The 17,500-nt window shown below is 44.0% G+C and overlaps 1 protein-coding gene across 1 annotated transcript in view; it reads right to left on the reverse strand.

Annotated features, from left to right (window-relative positions):
- Nucleotides 1–17,500, reverse strand: part of ablim2 (actin binding LIM protein family, member 2) — a 131,459-nt gene that overhangs the window by 76,917 nt on the left and 37,042 nt on the right. The gene's annotated exons all lie outside the window — the stretch shown is intronic.

Raw genomic sequence — 17,500 nt, forward strand, 5'->3', positions numbered from 1 at the left:
TAGGACTGGGGGAACATAGGGCCGAGGGAACATGGGCCTTAGGAAACATAGTGCTGGGGGAACATAGGGCCAAGGGAACATAGGGCTGATGGAGCATAGGACTGGGGGAACATGATGGAACATAGGACTGGGGGAACATAGGGCCGAGGGAACATAGGAATGGGGGAACATAGGGCTTAGGGAACATAGTGCTGGGGGAACATAGGGCCAAGGGAACATAGGACTGAGGGAACATCAATCTGGAAATGGACGCGGAAAAGGAAGTGATGGTGGCAGGATAGGTGCGCTGTACAGGAAGCCGGGAAAAACAGTAGGGCTCTCCCAGAGTCTATTTGTCAAATAAAAATAGACTCTGGGTTCTCAGATTGAGGGAACATAGGGCTGAGGGAACACAGGGCTGAGGGAACACAGGGCTGAGGGAACATATGACTGGGGGAACATAGGGCTGAGGGAACATAGGGCTGAGGGAACATAGGGCCGAGTGAACATAGGGCTGAGGGAACACAGGGCTGAGGGAACATAGGACTGGGGGAACCTGCTGAGGGAACATGGACATTGATGTGGATGGACGGTGATGAAACATCGTGACAGCATCCCTCGACCCCAAACGCACGCGGCGCAGCACACATCACCCATGTCATCTTCCAGCGCCTCGCCCCTCCCTCCCCCTCTTTCATCCTGACCGCCACATGATACGCACGCATACTCATGGATTCACGTCACCTCCAATACTGACCGGGGATCAGCCCCGAATGAGAGAGGCCCCTTTGTCTCATCAGGGGAAACGTTTGTGTTGTCCGACCGGTTTCATCGGTTTCCACGGTTACCGCTAATTGGGCTTGGAAAGGGGGGACTTCATCAATTGAATCAGAGAGAGAGAGAGAGAGAGAGAGAGAGAGAGAGAGAGCGAGAGAGAGAGAGAGAGAGAGAGAGAGGGGGAACATTGGGATAATAGCTCCAAGGCGAGCAGAATTGTTTCCAAGAAGTTGTTTCTTCTGGTCGTTCTCCTTCTCTCAGCGTGACTCAGTTCACTGGGTGTTTTATGTTTTATTGGCACCGGTGGTTCCACACATTGTCAAAGCCGAGGGCAGCAAAATGAATGAGATTCAATATAAACAACAACAAGTAAACAGCAACAGCTTGGCTGGAGCTGCAATGCTTTGCTTCGTGTACTGTTGTGGGCCATTTCCCATTTTCACAGCTATTGTTGTAGCATGACTCTTCCAATACTGCCAATACTAACATGACTCTCCTCACCATACTGCCAATACTGCCAATACTAGGGGACTTTATGAATAGTAGGGAGATGCTTGAAGGGTAAATCTGATCAGTAAGTCACTTGTTTCTTTCTCTCTGTTTTTCTTTTCTTTCTCCTGTTTCTCTCTAGATCAATATTAATTGTCAAGTCACAGGTGCTGGTTGCAAGTAGTTGCAAGTTTCAACTTGACTGGTCTTGAATCTTTGGTCGAGACTGGGCCTAAGCGTGAGCGGGCGGCTATTTGAGTGTGAGGGCGGGGTTTGAGGGAAAGCCTTACAAAATCAATGAATCAATAAATCCTGCTCTCAAATTGATAGAGCGCGCTCTTGAATAAAGATAGCTGAAAATGTCCATATCTTATTCTGCTGTAGCACCTCCCCTCATAAAGACATTATGATTAGATAATGGCTCTTCTAAAGATGGTCTGATCTTCACTGAACTATAAGCACCACTTACTCTATAGTTTAGTTCACTCATGTGTGGGGGGCTTTAGTGTTGGAAGCAGGTATTACAATTGGACTTTTTTTTGCATTTTGAAAGTTAATTTTTGTTTACGAGAATGTATTTGCGTCCAACTGCAGTAGCAAAAATGGTACGTTTGTGAGAGAATATGTATGTGCGTGTGTGTGTCTAAGACAAACAGCCTCCTGAACAACCTTAGATCTCCTTAGGATGATAATGATTATATTTAGACAGGCATGATTCCAGTGTTTTGTCCAGAGTTTTTTCAACAGTCCGATCCCCAAATCGGACTTTAAATGGATACTTACAGGTTACGAGCAAAGCGAGCAGCTCGGAGACACTGGACATTCCTGAGGTCAGCAAATATAATCAAAACATCAGAGCGATGGACATTCTCCGCAGAGTTTTCTTTGGATTTGACGCTAGAATCCACTGAAGTGTTTTCACTCGCTCCGAGATTTCACAGATAGGAAGTTGAACGATGCTTTACTGGCGTGTAAGCCGCCCCGTCCTGAGCGTGTACATGTGGGGCACGCCGGCCAATAAAGACAAGAATTTAGGAGGGGAAAGTCTCGCGTCCTCATAAAAAAACAAAAGGTCTGATTGCAACCATGTGGCAAAGGCGAGGGTCCGAGAGAGAGAGAGAGAAAGAGAGAGAGGGGGAGAGAGAGATGGGGGAGAGAGAGAGAGAGAGAGAGAGGGGGAGAGAGAGATGGGAGGAGGAGAGGAGACAGAAGGGATTGGTAGCTAAGGACCAGCATGCATTGCTCCGTCCTTGCACCTGTTGGAGGGATCCTGCATGTCTTTACTGCCTGATCAAGCCCCAACATCCAGTTCTGAAAAATTAAGCCAACATGGAAGTACCAATTAGGAGGAGTCAGTGGGAGCCTGAGAGGTATGTCATTCCTTGTGTTGGTTTGAATATTCACAGAGATCTTTCCTTCAAAATGCACCTACAGCAGCTTTATACAGTTATAGCCTAGTTAGAGGACCAAATGAATAATGCATATTCCTCCGTCTCAACCCATTTCAAACCCTGCTCTACATCAAAGCTCTTGACCAAAGTGACTGGGTGCAACAGTCCTAGATCATCAAACTTTCAAACCATCAAGAATGTTTTCCAGAAGATTGGATTGTTATGGTCATTTTTGTACTTTACAGAGCCATTTCTATTGGATATTTTTTAACCTTTATTTATACATGGGGAGTCTCACTGAGAGCAATGCTCTCTTTTTCAGGAGTGACACGTTCACATTCACACACATTCACACCTGGAAGCTGACCACAGTCTGATCTGCTGGCCACGGAGCAGCTCCACTGGAGCGGTTGGGGTTAAGGGCCTTGCCCAAGGGCACCTCAGTGATAGGGCAGGGCAGGACGATATGGTTGAAATCAATATCATGATAATCACAAGGATTTCTTTAGCCTCATAAAAAAGGATGGGACCATTTTCCCATATCTCTCTTTGCAGTCAGTTCAACTTCCACTCTAAGATGGATTCGCGCAAGATTATGAGATCACGATCACAAATCCATCTTGCCACGCTCCAATCTTATTGGTTTGAATCAGAACCGCCAGTGGTTCGCACCAATCAGCATCCTATGAGGCAGCTATGGGCGGGCTTTGGTGTGCCGCCAGCGAGAAGCGAGCCCGTGATAAATGTGATAGACACATGTTTCATCCAATCATTCTCTTTGACCTCATCCAATCACCTGCCAGGTATTTTTTGAAAGTGCCTGCCCTCTGAAACGCTTCCCCACGTGCGTTCCCAGATGGTTATGTGAAAACAATAACTTCCACTTTCCATTGTTGAGTTTTTTTTTTACCATATTATTTCTTATGCAAGTTGTTTGCAAAGTGCCAACAGCTTCTACTGCTTCAGGCTGATCAAACACAGCTCTCTCTCCTCTCCCAGAATCCTCCAGTCATTGGCTACCCACAAATCATGTGCGCTGACCCACACCACAGGGGGCAGTGGTCACATTCACGCCTGATGTGACAACTCAACGAATAAAACTGAACAGCGGGAAATGGGTACACATTTTTTACCCCCCTCACTTTTGCCCCAAGTGGCCATTAACTCCTGATCATGTCAGCATACAGTAGAAAGGGGGGTCAAAGGTCAAGGCCTTTTATGACCTCACAATGTTCCATGGAGTGCTGCATGGTAAAATGGAATAAGGGCATAGGAGAGAGAGAAAGTGGACGCTTTAAGAGATCAAGTAGAGGACGTAGTAGAGAGGGGAGATCATTCATTATGAAGAGGGTGACGTAAGCTACTGGTGGAAGAAATGAGTCTTCACAGTGTGTGATGGAGGACAGGGAGAAACCCTCAGCTCCCCTCCATCCATCTCCTCTCCAGGCCCAGTTGTCCACATCATCAATCAGCCTCTCTGGTGCGTGTTCCCTGGCTGACGGCCACCACTGGGGCCGTTGTCCCAAAGGTCACCGCCAGCCAGGCAGCTATCTGAGCTATGCGACGCGGCGGGCATGCTGTATCTGTACTGCATGCACTCACACCACTGCAAGCCTTTGGGGAAAAGACACGCAGACTTCGATGGAGGTTTGCAGCTTGCCACCTACATACAGTACATGCACGTACTGTATACCACACACTTGCCCAAACAGAGGCGTATTCGCGAGTTTCCTGGTGAGACCGTGGACGCTTCCATGACACCCTCCCTCCCTGTTTCCAGCTGCCGGTTGCCTGTTTCCGCCCAGGACCGTTCATAGCGAAAGAGACTGAAAATAATCATAATAATTGTTGTGACTTTGTACCTACCTATGTCTTGTAATGGAGCACCCCAGCACAATAAAACGGAGTGACAATATCTCGAATCTTGAAAGAGAGAGACCGCTAAAGCTCTGTTCAATGACCAAATAATAAGAGTTCCGGTTTGGACGTTTAGCCTTCAAAACAAAAGCGGCCGCTATGCAACCACATACTATTTTTAGCAATTTCGGCTAAAATAAGCCCATACAGTACCAGTGAATTGACATTCACCTCGTTTTTGTAAAATATCGCCGCTATGCAACCACACAACGTTACTATTTTTAGCCATTTCGGATAAAATAAGCCAAACGTTCCCCACTCTTTGACAGCGGCGCGCACGTCCTTGCTAGTGAAAAAAATGTAAACAGGAAGTCGACAACCAGCAAACACTGAGAATCGTGGGAAACGTAAGTCCAGGAATAAGGTGAATAGCTGCGTAGCTTGGACAAAATTGGCTCTATCTCCCATGGACACTGCTGGGATCGTACTCAAGAACTTCAAAGCTCTAGGCTACCCATGCCACCCATAATGTCACGTTCACGTCGTATCGGAAGAAGGCGATGACATCTCGTTGCTACAACTAGGAAGTGTCGACACATTTAACTCGTTGGAATGGCCACATCCATAGTGCTAAATGTTAGCCTCTTGCGACAACTCTTTAACAAGTTACTTCAAAAGCAACCATTAACAGACCACAGAAGTAGAGTTGATTGCATTAGTGTGAAGATACATGTAGCTGATCATTTAGATTTTTGCTAGCTGTGGTGTCGCAATTTCTTCAATTTCTGAACTGGCCTTCTGCTATTGGCTGGTCTTTGTGCAAGGTGATGTGCACCACCCGTTGTACTCTATAGAAGGTGACATCCCCTGGCTCAAAGATCAGCCAATAGACGCTAGAGAGGCTGGCGTGTAGCACTGATGTCGACATTCCAATGAGTTATACACTTCCTAGTTTTAGCAACGAGATGTCATATTCTTTCTCTTCTTTCGATACGACGTGAATGTGGCATTAGGGCGAGGAGTGGCAGGGTAGCCAGCCTAGTGGTTTCAAAGGTCTGAAGTTTGATCCCAGGAGTGGCTGTCAAATTCTGATATGACTTGGGACATTACTGTATATACCCTCCAACACTCCCTCTGTCACACAGACAGACACACACACACCTTCTCTACCTCTTGCCTACACAAACAAGTCAACACCACAACAGGAAAAGGCTTCTACAGCACGTATGAGGAGGAACCACGGGCAGCGGAACATACACGCAGCCGTATCTCAGATTCATTCTCCAGGAGCCATGTTCGAGCAGTGCACCCCCCTAAAAATAGAGTGTTCCCTCAGCTCGCGGGGATCCCATGGTGCTCTGCAGCATTCCTGGTGTGAACCATCTGCAGAAAAGGTGGGGGTGGGCAGGGGATCAAAAAGCTCACATTACCACGGCAGGAGTCCTTCCTTACTGGTGGCCAAGCTGACGACCTTGGGGACATTCACTTTCCTATGCCATCTTAAACATATGAATGTAACCCCCCCCCATGTTGTTCTTATGTTGATCATTATGTTGGTTTCCAGTAAATACACACAGGGAAAGGAGGGTTCTTCAAGTGTTCTTTGGGAAGAGTGTAGAACTGTCGAGACACTGTAGCAGTGAGCACAAAAACTATTCCATTGTTACACCCATGCAGACACTTCCAAAAATGATTCCATTGTTACACCCATGCACAATAACAGACACCTCCAAAAACTAGGTGGTCCATGCAACTAGGTGGTCCAACTGTTTTTTTCTAACAACCCAAATGAAGGTGGGGTTCCCAAATCTGCAAAATATCATGCAAAAGGGCTTCGGTTAACCTTGCATGTGACAGCTAAACAGTTTGTCTTTGCCTTGAATAGAGCTCAATCAGCATCATACCGGCTAAAAGCGTCATTGGCTGGTACGCTAAACTTGCTAACACTTCTCTAAAAGCTCCAAAAGCAAACTAGCTACTGGGCCTCAGGGTTTGGGATTCAAATGATTAGTTACTGTGTGGCCTGCTTCAACCAAGGTCTTAATGTAATGTCTATGGGATTTATGCTAACATGGACAATGCTATCAGAGCAGAAGTGGCTCACAGGCTAACCTTCCCCTTTACAGGCCGGTAAGTGAATTTTAAGAACTTTTTTAATGCAGGTTTGAATTAACTTTATGGCCTTTCAGTTGCCAGAACGTAAAATTGAAAACAATAACTGCATGACTGGCTAATTTTATTTCCGGAGAAAGTGTGCACCAAGAAACCACATTTGCAGGTCCTCTAAAACAGAATTTAAGACTGCTTAAGGTATTGTATTAATTCAATACCTTTGAGTCTAAATGATTATGACATATTAAGGACCTGCAGACACGTGGCTTTACCTTACAGTTTCCTATACTTCATCCCAACACAAAACCTACTCCATTATCTCACCCTCTCTACAGACGAGGAAAACCGGAATGGAGCCTATAGGCCAAAATTCCGGAATGAAAGTCTCATGGTAAAAGCTGGGAAAAGGAGCTGAGAAATAGCTGTACAAAGATGTATGAGCTAATGTATAGCTTATGGGACTATAAACCCACTTTATGAGCTACAGTATGGTCTCTCCTGCTCTCCTTGATAAGATCGACCCCCCCCCCCCTGTCGTCCACCTGTGCTGTCACGCCTGCAACCTGACCGTGGCAGCAGGAGGGTCACCTCTCACCCTGGGGTCAACCACTACAGAAAGCTGACCTCTGACCCCACTGGCAAAATGACACCAAGGCAACCTTGTTGGCTCGTCCCTTATAAAGGAAAGGTCACGTCACATAAACAGACATGGATAGGAAATGACTGATTTCTCAAGGGCTGAGGTTTTGACATTGGAATTTACTACTACTACTACTACTACTACTACTACTACTATTACTACACTATTACTATAATAATGATCGTATTTATATATAGACCACTTATGAAAACACACATACAAAAGTGTTTTACAAGATCACAAAAACTGTAAGCAATCCTACATAAAAATGTGAATAAAATCTATCGAAAAAAGACAAAAAAAGAATGAAACAAAATGAGGACATGCACGGACAATTAAAACAAAAAGGAAAACATAACATAAGACAAGTCCAAGTAAAAACAAAGCCAAAACAGTTTGTTTTTACAAGTGCTTCAAAGAGTGCACACTGAGCCTATAGGAAGAGATTTAGCTTGGTCAATAAATCGATGCTAAACTGCACTCGTATAGTCACTAAAGTGAAGCTGAAACGGTGGGTAATAGCCGTCTAATGAATAATGGCCTTTGTGTGAGAACATATGATTCCTACCATTCCTGTGACAGATGACTGGCTGAATATTTTCTTTCACGTGGCAGACAAACACTGCCTACAGATAGTCCCACGTGTGCCTGCAGCTGCCTCTACTGGAATGCTCCCATGCATTTGTCACGAGTCAAACTGCCGCATCCCTCTCTCTGATTTCAGCTGGTTAACATCCCTCTCTCTGATTTCAGCTGGTTAACATCCCTCTCTCTGATGTCAACTGATTATCATCCCTCTCTCTGATGTCGGCTGGTTAACATCCCTCTCTCTGATTTCAGCTGGTTAACATCCCTCTCTCTGATTTCAGCTGGTTAACATCCCTCTCTCTGATTTCAGCTGGTTAACATCCCTCTCTCTGATTTCAGCTGGTTAACATCCCTCTCTCTGATGTCAGCTGGTTAACATCCCTCTCTCTGATTTCAGCTGGTTAACATCCCTCTCTCTGATGTCAGCTGGTTAACATCCCTCTCTCTGATTTCAGCTGGTTAACATCCCTCTCTCTGATTTCAGCTGGTTAACATCCCTCTCTCTGATTTCAGCTGGTTAACATCCCTCTCTCTGATTTCAGCTGGTTAACATCCCTCTCTCTGATGTCAACTGATTATCATCCCTCTCTCTGATGTCGGCTGGTTAACATCCCTCTCTCTGATTTCAGCTGGTTAACATCCCTCTCTCTGATTTCAGCTGGTTAACATCCCTCTCTCTGATTTCAGCTGGTTAACATCCCTCTCTCTGATTTCAGCTGGTTAACATCCCTCTCTCTGATGTCAGCTGGTTAACATCCCTCTCTCTGATTTCAGCTGGTTAACATCCCTCTCTCTGATGTCAGCTGGTTAACATCCCTCTCTCTGATTTCAGCTGGTTAACATCCCTCTCTCTGATTTCAGCTGATTATCATCCCTCTCTCTGATGTCAGCTGATTATCATCCCTCTCTCTGATTTCATCTGGTTAACATCCCTCTCTCTGATTTCAGCTGGTTAACATCCCTCTCTCTGATTTCAGCTGATTATCATCCCTCTCTCTGATGTCAGCTGATTATCATCCCTCTCTCTGATTTCAACTGATTATCAACCCTCTCTCTGATGTCAGCTGATTATCATCCCTCTCTCTGATTTCAGCTGATTATCAACCCTCTCTCTGATGTCAGCTGATTATCATCCCTCTCTCTGATTTCATCTGGTTAACATCCCTCTCTCTGATTTCAGCTGGTTAACATCCCTCTCTCTGATTTCAGCTGGTCAAGGAAGAGAAACGTGTCCAGAAACCTTGACCGAGCATATAAAATGCCGATTAGCCTGCATGCTTTGTACACACTCCAACATAATCCTATTTAACGGTTGTTTTCTGCCTCATAACAGAGAGACAGGCTTATGCGATGATGCTGTTTGAGAGCTAGCGAAGCTTTGACACAACATGCTGTGTGAGACAGCGAGAGATATCAGACAAACAGAAAGACAGAGGGTGAAGACACGAGGAAAAACCCCACCCCATGCTGATGATGACACCCCCATACAGTATTTCACAATAAGTTTTCAATCAACAGTGTGCTGCTGCCATATCGTCGGCTCTATAGAGTGTATCAAGGTTCTGCAGTGCAGCTGTTTTAATAGCATATCGTTCCCAAAATACACTTAGAATAAACCTAGGAAATTCAAAATGAAGCACTTTCAAAGACTTGACATACAAAGGGGTGTGAATTTATATATTATTTTCATAGATCATGCTCCCAAGTTTCATCGCTGTCATTCCTTTTCCTTTTCCCCCTCAATTTCCTTGGAATGTCATCATAGTATAGTATTGTCACAAAACCAATACATTGACTAAACTAAAGATTCAATACTAATAATATGATACCTCATCAAGCCCAGTTTATTACTAGCTCCACCAAGGAGATTATGATTTCAGTGCCATTTGTCTATATGGTTGTCTGTTAGCAGGATTGCGGAAAAACTATTGGGGCGATTTTTTTTATGAAACAAGGAAGAAGCCATTACATTTTGGAGTGGATCCGATCTGACTCACAACATTTGCATATCATAGCAGACTGGACTTTGGCCTGTCTGCTGATAGGTCTGTGCTCTCCGAGTGCCCCTCTAGCTTTTATAGCCTTTTTATCACAAGCATGTCTCATAGGATTTTACATAACCATGTCATATTATGTGTCATGTAATACTACTACATCATACACATGACATTTATTATTACTTACTACATTATGTGAACATGCCATATTGTATCATATACATGCCATATCCCATACTAACATCATATACATCCCTATATCATTCTACAGTATATCATATGCATGCTATATACCACACTAAATCATATACTGTACACAGTATTATGTCAAAATTCAGTACTGAATCTTTTGCAATGGTACAAAAGTAGGGTCAAAGTTAATTATGACACCACTACATAGAACCGTGTACAGTATATTAAATGTAAATAATACTAAATACGTTATCCTTTATTGTCCCTGTGGGGTAATTCATCCTCTGCATTTGAGCTATGCTCTAGAACAGTGGTTGTCAACCTTTTGGAGCCACGACCCCCCCAAAAACTTTAGGCTGGGGTTCATGACCCCCCCTCCCGCCGCTGCCCAAACCAACCCAACTTTATTGCAGTAGTTCGCTAGCTAGTAGCCAATGTAGCAATCACCTGTCACTGTGCCTGCCATGGTCTCCACTGGAAGAGATGACTTCCCAGTGTGCACGCATTCACACACTGATTTCACTAACTGAAATCTGTTCTTTTTCTTACAGATTTTATATTTATTTATTTATTTATTTATTTATTTATTTATAGATAGATAGGAGGGAGAGTTAAACAGAAGATAAGAGAATGTGTGATGCTCTCAGCAGTAAAGCTGTCTGGGTGACAGTATGGCATAATAGCAGGGATCACGTAACTGGAGTACAGAATAGTGATTCAGCAGAAAATCTGTGTTTACATGCCTGTGTGTGTGTGTGTGTGTGTGTGTGTGTGTGTGTGTGTCCAGATGCATGTGTGACAGCAGAATAGACAGTGATTCAGCAGAAAACCAGTGTTTACATGTGTGTGTGTGCAGATGCATGTGTGGGCCTGACATGACGCATGGCTGTAATTAGGGTGTGTGAGACAGAGAGCTGATGACAGAAGGCGATGCGTCGGCAGCGGTGACATTGCTGGAGTGACAGAGAGCCAGTGACTGTATGCATTTAACCCAGCCGGGAGCAGCATGACTCAGCCATACAGCCTCTGTGGAAAGCAGCGCGTCAGCTGTTTAAGTACAGCTGCTTACAAAAACACCAGCATGTCACTGTGCACGAAGCAGGTTTAGCACCTAAGGGAGATGGTCCGGTACCACACAAACACATTACTACATGATCAGCATCCACACAGGGAGATGGCCTGGTCAAACACATTACTACATGATCAGCATCCACACAAGGAGATGGCCTGTTCAAACACATTATTACATTATAGTATGTAGGAATCAGTATGTAGGGATCAGTATGTAGGAATCAGTATGTAGAGATCAGTATGTAGGGATCAGTATGTAGGGATCAGTATGTAGGGATCAGTATGTAGGGATCAGTATGTAGAGATCAGTACAGTATGTAGAGATCAGTATGTAGAGATCAGTATGTAGGGATCAGTATGTAGAGATCAGTATGTAGAGATCAGTATGTAGAGATAAGTATGTAGAGATCAGTATGTAGAGATCAGTATGTAGGGATCAGTATGTAGGGATCAGTATGTAGAGATCAGTATGTAGAGATCAGTATGTAGGGATCAGTATGTAGGGATCAGTATGTAGAGATCAGTATGTAGAGATCAGTATGTAGGGATCAGTATGTAGAGATCAGTATGTAGGATCAATATAGAGATCAGTATGTAGGGATCAGTATGTACAGTAAGGATCAGTATGTAGGGATCAGTATGTAGGGATCAGTATGTAGAGATCAGTATGTACAGTAGAGATCAGTATGTAGAGATCAGTATGTACAGTAAGGATCAGTATGTAGGGATCAGTATGTAGGGATCAGTATGTAGAGATCAGTATGTACAGTAGAGATCAGTATGTAGAGATCAGTATGTACAGTAAGGATCAGTATGTAGGGATCAGTATGTACAGTAGAGATCAGTATGTAGAGATCAGTATGTACAGTAAGGATCAGTATGTAGGGATCAGTATGTAGAGATCAGTATGTAGAGATCAGTATGTAGAGATCTCATGTAAGTTGATGAGCAAGGCCCTCATTCCAATATGATACTGTACTGATTTGACCCCATCCTCGAACATCATAGTGAATAATAGTGATGGATATTGCTGACAGGACTAACTCAGAGGGAACGCAGAGCCTCTTCAATACAGGCGAGCAGCAGCGGATTCTGTCACCCGACGTGAGCCCAGTGGTGTGGAAAATAAGCCATCTGTACCCGCCTGCTGCAACGCAACACTCAACATGAGTTTCCCAAGCGGATGACACTAAGTATAGCTTGTACATTGAAGCATGATAAATGTACTAGAACAGGGGTTCCCAAACTTTTCCGACCAAGTACCACTACGTACCAAACCAAATTCCCCAGGGACACACAATGTATCTGGGGCTGGGGGGGTGGTACTCGATCAAAAGGTATCATAACTCATTTGATAATGATAAATTCATGAGAATGGGGAAGGGTGGATTTACTAATGTATGATGTGAAACCCACAAAATCACTTTGACTAAATATGACAAATGAAAAGTAAGAAAACCCATTTATTTCAGTTGACGGAGGTGGACTGGGCCTTTTTCACAGCAGCCATTTTGTGCCTAAAAGGCAGGGTAAACAGTAAACACAGGTGCAACCAAAACATTAATGAGGGTTTCCAACTTTCAATCCATTTACTGTAGGCGTTCCAGTGCTGGGGCCCGCATTAATGTTTTGGTTGCACCTGTGTTTACCCTGCCGTTTAGACACAAAATGGCTCCATGTGAAAAAGGCGAATGGGGATGTTGCTGGTGAAGGGATTGACAGGCGGACGGTTTGTTTACCGGCTGCTGCAAAATAGTGCCGGGCGTCGCTGTGACTGCTGACAGGCAGCCAACATTACATCACACACCCAGGATACACTGCCCTTGGCTCAGACTGACACGCAGCCTCACGTGGAGAGTGTGTGTGTGTGTGTGTGTGTGTGGATGTGTGTGTCCATGGTTTGTGCATGTGCAATGTGTGTGTGTGTGTGTGTGTGTGTGTGTGTGTGTGTGTGTGTGTGTGTGTGTGTGTGTGTGTGTGTGCACGATGTGTGTGAGCATTTATAAAGATGTTTGAATGGCAAGAATGTCATAAAAATATGAAATGCATGCTTGAAGCATGTATCTGTGTTCTGCATGCGTGCGCACATTGGGGATGCACGATGATATCGGCACGTCATCCGTATCCGCCGATAAAGGCTTTAAATTGAAATATCGCCATCGACCCAAAATAAATATTTCTAAAATGACGCTTTAATTATGCCCAAATGATCAATGCTGGTTTTGTTTGAAAGAAAATGTTACATTAATTAAAAAAATATGGCATGTTTTACATAACCTAAGTTGAAGTACCGGTAGTTTTTTTTATTTTGCCCAGTGAATGTGTCCATTTTGTAAAGCGTTGTATTTATGTCTGCATCTGCCAGTGGGCCATCATGATAAGAGTAGGCATAAATAATAATGTGTTAATTCCACAACAGGAGGGACTTGATTATTAGGTGGGAAAAATGGCAAATTGGCAATCGGCCAAAAGAGTTGGACAATATCGGCATATGGGATAATACGGATATCAGCAAAAAAATCCAATATCGTGCATCCTGTACATGTCTGTTTGTGTGTGTATGGAAGCACGTGGGCTGGGTGTGTGTGTGTGTCTGTGTCGCCTGTCTGTCCTCACCACTAAACTGTATAGGCTTTGCTGCATTGTGATGGTACTCCACACCTCCCTGCTCTACACAACACACAGTTACACACACATCACACAACACACAGTTACACCTCCCTGCTCTACACAACACACAGTTACACAACACACAACACACAGTTACACCTCTCTGCTATACACAACACACAGTTAGACACACATCACACAACACACAGTTACACCTCCCTGCTCTACACAACACACAGTTACACACACATCACACAACACACAGTTACACCTCCCTGCTCTACACAACACACAGTTACACACACATCACACAACACACAGTTACACCTCCCTGCTCTACACAACACACAGTTACACAACACACAACACACAGTTACACAACACACAACACACAGTTACACCTCCCTGCTCTACACAACACACAGTTACACACACATCACACAACACACAGTTACACCTCTCTGCTCTACACAACACACAGTTACACACACATCACACAACACACAGTTACACCTCCCGGCTCTACACAACACACAGTTACACACACATCACACAACACACAGTTACACCTCTCTGCTCTACACAACACACACAGTTACAGCCCTCCATTTAGAACGTGAGACATAGCTGATACTGGATGGCTTTAACAAGGCTGTTCAGGACACGACACCGGACTGTGTGTAATGTGTGTCTGTGTGTGTGTGTGTGTGTGTGTGTGTATGTGTGTGTGGTTTGGGGGATGATTGGAGGGTGTTGGGGCATCTGTCACTACCACTACCACACTGTGCATGCATGCTGGTATGCTTCTTCTCAATACCACAGACAGACTATAGGTCCCTATAGGAATATTATAGGAAAACCATAACTGGGCGTTCACACCGAACGGTGAGATTACATACGAACGCGAGCAGACCCTGGGCGGCGCAAATAAGGCGAAAGAAGCAAGATTTTAACGCGATATTCGGCTCATTCGCTCGAGTTGAAATGTATCAACTTTGGTGAATAATTTCCTAGCCAGTAACGCGATTTTCGCTCTTGGTGTGAAGGTACCTTAAGAGATTAAAAAAGATGTATCAAATACCTGTATTTAATACCATGAAGAAAACACCATGCCTCTCAGGTCACTATAGACTTACTACTGAATACTAAAGACACACATTAAATCACTATAGAATTGCTATGTCGACACCATAAGAGATAAAAGGAAAAAAAACATAAAGCACTTTGAGGTCACTATCAGCTCACTATTGAGCAATGCAAGCGCACAAGTCCCTATATGAATATCATAGTGATAAACATAGGAGATAAAGGATCACAAAAAGGTACAATGACGTCACTAATGGGCACCGTCCATAGACACTATAAGTCACCATAGGAATAATATAGTAATATTATAGTGATACCATCAGCATAAGAGATGAAAATACCCCCAAAAAGTACTGCCAACTCACTATCCTCACTATCAACTCTATTGAGCACTGCAGGAAAACTATAAGGCCCTATACAAATATGATAGTGATATCATAGCAGGTAAAAAAGCCATAAAGTACAATGAGGTCAGTGTAAATCTCATTATAGTGTATGACTATGACAGCATGGCAGTAAGTCACTATAGGGATATCACAGTGATGTCTCCTTGGGGCCTGGCTCTCTAGGCTTGGTGGTAGCCCAGATGGCCGGGCTCCCGGTCACAGAGGCAGGCAGGCAGGCAGGCAGGCAGGGGCCCAAAACAACACTGCTGTTGCCAGCATATCATCCATTCAGCCTCCTACTGTAGGAGCCTCTGCTTCTTGTTGTTGTTGTTGTTGTGCACATTCAAAGACAACAACTAGCTTACATACAGTAGGCTTCTGGCTGTGGTTACATAATAGGGGGCCTGTTCACTGGCTCTAGATAATGCACACCTACTGTACACTAGAAAGAAACACACACATGGACATGACATGCACAGTGCCTACCACAATGTTCCACATGCTCTCACCGGCTTTGGAAGCATTTCTGTACTGTTCTTTATTAAGGAATTGTGTGTGTGTGTGTGTGTGTGTGTGTGTGTGTGTGTGTGTGTGTGTGTGTGTGTGTGTGTGTGTGTGTGTGTGTGTGTGTGTGTGTGTGTGTGTGTGTGTGTGTGTGTGTGTGTGTGTGTGTGTGTGTGTGCGTGTGTTGTATTTTAAAATGTATATGTACTAGATTTGTATATGTACTGGATTTACACTCAATTATAACTCTGCTTTCATGTATTTTTTGGATGACATTGGATGCTGATGAAATTTCATTTACGGTAGTTTTATTTAATTCTGGGACATTCTTACAGTCCATCCCTGTCAAAAAATAATCAATCAATCAATCAATCAATCAATCAATCAATTAATCAATCAATCAATAAATAAACAAACAAATACATTATGTGTAGGTGATTATGTGCAATTGAATAGAAGAAGTCACTCACTCATGATCACTCACAGACGAGAGTAAATTATATCTAAAATGGTAAAAGGTGAGTCCAGGCAAATCATTAGCCACAAGGTCTATTCATTCAGTAAGTTACAGCGTATTAAAGGTGACAAAGGTCATTACCTTTCTCCTCTGGCATTGTGGCAGTGAGTGTTTCTCCTCGTTTCCAGGTGAGACAGCTTTGTAGTCCTTTAGCAGGAATTCTATGCTGATATCCGGAAATCTGTTCAGAGGCTTGTGAGGGTGTTGCAACACATCCTCCACGCTCTCTGCAGCTCCGGTGTAAGAATAGATGGGAAACGGGAGCGCAGAGTGAGAGCTCTGTCCGTCACTATCTCTGGAATGAGCTGCAGGTCATATGACTCTCTATGTCTCTCTCTCTCGCTCTCTCTCTCTTGCTCTCTCTCTCTCTCTCTCTCTCTCTCTCTCTCTCTCTTGCTCTCTCTCTCTCTCTCCCACCTCTCTGAGTTATGCCGGGGCTATTGCAGCTATCTGTTATAAATAGAAGCTTGTGGAGCTCAAAGAGAGCGACAGCACCTCCCGCTAAGTCTGTCACTGGGCGTTTCCCAGGCAGTCCCCCCAGTCGGTGATCACTTTAATCGGTGGTTCCTAATCTGGTGTCCAGGGACCCCCCAGAGGTCTTCGAAAATCACAGTTAGTTCAATTTCACTGATACTTTACTCCATAGACGTTAGTTACTATAATTAAGTATTGCATAGTCAGTGGTTAATTAATAACTTGCATCATCCTCAGGACTTCTTTTGTATCTTGTTCTTTGCTGTTGCATCCACCTATAGAGATGATTAAAGTATGAACTAATGCTATTAGCCTCGAAAATAACAGCAACGACAAAAATCTACGACGTGAAAATGCCAACCTCTAGTCCACAAACCAATAGAGACACTGCGGAGCGCGTCACAGTTGGAAAGCCACGCCCACCGATGCTCACAGGCAAAAGCGGCCGTCGGGAGGAAATCTGATCAGATATGGACAGTCTGACAGTCTTTCCTGTTTTCAAGTAGACAAATCTGTTAAAGAATTATTTCAGCATATTACCTCTGTCAGAGAGGATAGTGTATATCGAAAAAATGAACTTAATGGCCTCCATCAGTGTCCTTTCATTAATGTTACTCCAATAGACCAAATCACCGTGACGTCACCATGTAAACAAATTTACTTCCGGGTACCACTTGGGGAAGGCGGCAGGTTTAAATGTGCGTGTTGTCAAACCCTCTCGTTGTTTTCGGCCGACTACTTTCAATTTAAATGGTTAAACGGTTGGTAAACATGCTTGTCCGACGTATCTAGCCTTTCTTCTGTGTTTGTTTTATGTAGTGTTAGCTAGC

The sequence above is a fragment of the Poromitra crassiceps genome (genome assembly GCF_964638095.1).
Source record: "Poromitra crassiceps genome assembly, chromosome: 7".
Taxonomy (NCBI): domain Eukaryota; kingdom Metazoa; phylum Chordata; class Actinopteri; order Beryciformes; family Melamphaidae; genus Poromitra; species Poromitra crassiceps.